Source organism: Sinocyclocheilus anshuiensis, unplaced genomic scaffold (assembly GCF_001515605.1).
Source record: "Sinocyclocheilus anshuiensis isolate Anshui unplaced genomic scaffold, SAMN03320099.WGS_v1.1 scaffold444, whole genome shotgun sequence".
In the NCBI taxonomy this organism is placed as follows: Eukaryota; Metazoa; Chordata; class Actinopteri; order Cypriniformes; family Cyprinidae; genus Sinocyclocheilus; species Sinocyclocheilus anshuiensis.
In genome coordinates this window covers 161,292-165,113 of record NW_015555739.1, presented here as the reverse complement: position 1 = coordinate 165,113, position 3,822 = coordinate 161,292, and positions in this window count along the sequence as shown.

The following is a 3,822-nucleotide window of genomic DNA, read 5'->3' as shown; positions in this document are numbered from 1 at the left end:
CATGATGGTGAGTGGAGGGAGAGCAGGGGGGTTCCTCCTGAAGTCCACTATCATCTGAGGCCGATAAGTGTGGTGTTGTCTGCAAACTTAAGGAGCTTGGCAGAGGGGGTCTTCAGATGTGCAGTCATTGGTGTAGAGGGAGAAGAGCAGTGGGGAGAGGACACATCCCTGAGGGGCGCCAGTGCTGATTATACAGGTGCTGGATGAGAATTTTCCCAGCTTTACTAGCTGTTGTCTGTCTGTCAGGAAGCTGGTGATCCACTGACAGACGGAGGTGGCCACGGATAGCTGAGTTAATTTGGGCAGGAGGAGATTTAGAATGATAGTGTTGAAAGCCAAGCTGAAATAAAAAACAGGATCCTCAAACAGGGTCCTTCAGATTAGCCAACATCAGCCGTTCAAATGCCTTCATGGCCACAGACGTTAGAGCCACAGGCCTGTAGTCATTAAGTCCTGTAATTTTGGGTTTCTTTGGGACGGGGATGATGGTGGAGTGTTTGAAGCAGGAAGGGACTTCGCACAGCTCCAGTGATCTGTTGAAGATCTGTGTGAAGATGGGGGCCAGCTGGTCAGCGCAGGTTTTCAGACAGGCTGGTGTCACACCATCTGGGCCTGGTGCTTTTCGTCTCTTGTTCTTTCTGAAGACCTGACGCACATCAACTTCACTGATCTGGAGTGCAGGAGGGGAAGAGAGGGGGGTTGCTGGAGGTGTTGATGGTGTTTTTTCAAACCTGCAATAAAACTCATTCAGATCATCTGCCAGTTGTTGATTCTCCACAGTGCTGGGGGATGGTGTCTTGTAATTGGTGAAGTCTTTCAAACCTTTCCACACTGATGCAGGGTCACTGGAAGAGAATTGGTTCCTTAGCTTTCCAGAATAATTCTTCTTTGCCACTCTGATCTCTTTTTCCAGTGTGTATATGGCCTGTTTATACAAGACTCTCTCCCCATTCCTGTGAGCATCTTCTTTGGCCTGACGGAGCTGTCTGAGTTTTGCAGTGAACCATGGTTTGTCATTGTTGTATGTTAGATAGGTCCTGGTAGGAATGCACATGTCTTCACAGAAACTGATATAGGCTGTTACAAACTCTGTGAGCTCGTCCAGATCGGTGGCTGCAGCTTCAAAAACACTCCAGTCAGTGCAGTTGAAGGAGGCTTGTAAATCCTGCTCTGCTTCATTAGTCCATCTTTTAACAGTCCTTAATACAGGTTTAGCTGATTTCAGTTTCTGCCTGTAGGTCAGTATGAGATGAACTAAACAGTGATCAGAGAGCCCTAAAGCTGCTTGTGGAACAGAGTGATATGCATTCTTTATTGTAGTGTAACAGTGATCCAATATATTGCTGTCTCTGGTGGGACATGTGACGTGCTGTCTGTATTTTGGCAGTTCTTGTGAGAGATTTGCTTTATTAAATTCCCCAAGAATGATAATAACAGAGTGCAGGTGTTGTTGCTCTGTCTCTGTGATCTGATCAGCGAGTTGTTGTAAAGCCGAGCTCACGTGCGCTTGCGGTGGAATGTAAACACTCATGAGAATGAACGAGCAAAACTCCCGCAGCGAATAAAACGTACGTGTTGAAACAGCTAATAATAAAATGTGACATTCTGTAGTTTTGTCTCATATTCATCTTTTAATCATATTTGCACATGTCTTGACTACACAGCAAACAAAGATATTTTGTCATTACTGTCCCAATACTTATGGAGGGCACTGTATATATAATTAGTGCTGTCAGTTGATTGAAAAAAAAAAACTAATTAATTGCACATTTTGGCTGAGTAATATTAATTAACTGCGTTACTATGTACAGGTTAGGATTAGGGTTTGGCTTAGTGTTACTTGCATGTAATTATGTATAATTTATTCTTATTAAAATAGTAAGTACATGCAATATGTGTAACAAGGACACCTTAAAATAAAGTGTTAACCACATTTTTCTGAAATTAATCGTGATTAATTGAAGTTAACTAACAATGAAGTTTTTACATGTACTGTTACATTGCAATCATTTCACATTCAATCTTAAAATTAATGTACAAACTACATAAATACAGTATATTTTAAATATTTGTTTAATGGCATCTTTTTTTATGACTGAATGCCAGTATCACTGATACCAATATTACTGATGTCTCTAAGAAATTGTTCTTTCTTTCCTAATATTTAACCATTGACTAGCCATTCAACATTACAGTATAATTGAGAGCTGTAAATTTTAACATTCATTAGACTTTAAAAAATTACTTTTAATTTAAGTGATCTTAAAGCAGTCTTCACATAAACCCATTTTATTAAATGTCACATTTACCTGTGCCCTTCAGCAAGTACACTGTAAAAAATAATACACTACATCTACTCAATAAAATTGTGGCAACAGATTACAAGCAATAATATTAAATTCAACAACTATTGAGAATTGAGTTAGAAATAATCAAATGTGTTCCTTAAAAAATAGCCATTCAAATTAAGTAGATGCAAATAACACACACACAAAAATTTTTTTTAAATTTAAACAAAAATATTGTTTTCATCAGAGCACTATGTTAATGAATACTGCTTAAAGGAATTGTTTTGATTTAACACAAAAAATAATTTATTATTATTATTTTTAATGAGTGGATTAATTACAATTATTTTCATGATTTCAGGTATGAATAACAGCCACAGACGTTAAAGATGAATTACAAACTTCTGCTTTATTGCCAACAACAGTTACAATGCCATCTATTAGTATTCTCAGACAGAGTGAATATTCACTAGTCTCTCAACAGAGCCAACTGTTGTTTTTATCCACAATTACTTTCTAAAGCATATAAATTCAATTCTGCAGAACAAAGTCTCTTTTTGTGTTTCTTTTTAGGTACAAATTGTTTAAAAATACACAATGCAGTTACTTTTTTTTGGCATTTTTCTCTTTCTAGACAAAATGTTCAAATATGTGAGGTCTTTGTTTGGCAACATGGAACCACAGAACAGATAAAACCATCTTATTTTAAGTCAGCAGTGTAGACCTGAGTGACTAGACTCTGTTTGACAGCTTGGAAGCATCCAGCTCCAAGATAAGTTTCTGAAATACCTCAAAGTATACTTTATATGCCTGGGATAATGGAGATTCAGTGCATACGTCAAACTAAGGAGGACATAGCAAGCCCTGGGAACACCTTCATGGCCTGTAACAAGCTCCCGTCTTGGTCACAATTACTGCCATGACAAGCTGTTCAATTCCTGTCTGGTCTTCATTATCCTGTAACATTAAACAGCACTCAAAACCTATGAAATATTTATCAGAGAAGATCTGAAACTCAACAATTTGTTTAAAGGGGTCATATGATGCGATTTCAGGTTTTCCTTTCTCTTTGGAGTGTTACAAGCTCTTGGTGCATAAAGAAGATCTGTAAAGTTGCAAAGACTAAAGTCTCAAATCCAAAGAGATATTCTTTATAAAAGTTAAGAGTCATAATTACAAGTGACTGTCTGCTAAAATTTCTAATAATAAAAATATTTAAACCATAAAAGTTAAGAGTCAGCCACGCCTACCTAAAACGCCTCGTTTAAACACGCCCCCACATGTCTACGTCACTGTGTGGGAAGATTTGCATAACGCCGCCACAACGTACTGGATAGCTGGCCAATCAGAGCACACCTTGCTTTTCAGACCGATGAGCTTTGTAAAAATCGACACGTTTCAGAAAGGCTGGGCATAGAGGAGAAACAATAATGTACAGTATGTGGAAATGTGTTTTTTTAACCTTAAACCGCATAAACACATTCATTACACCAAATAAACAAAATAATGTTCTTTTTAGCAACATCATATGTTT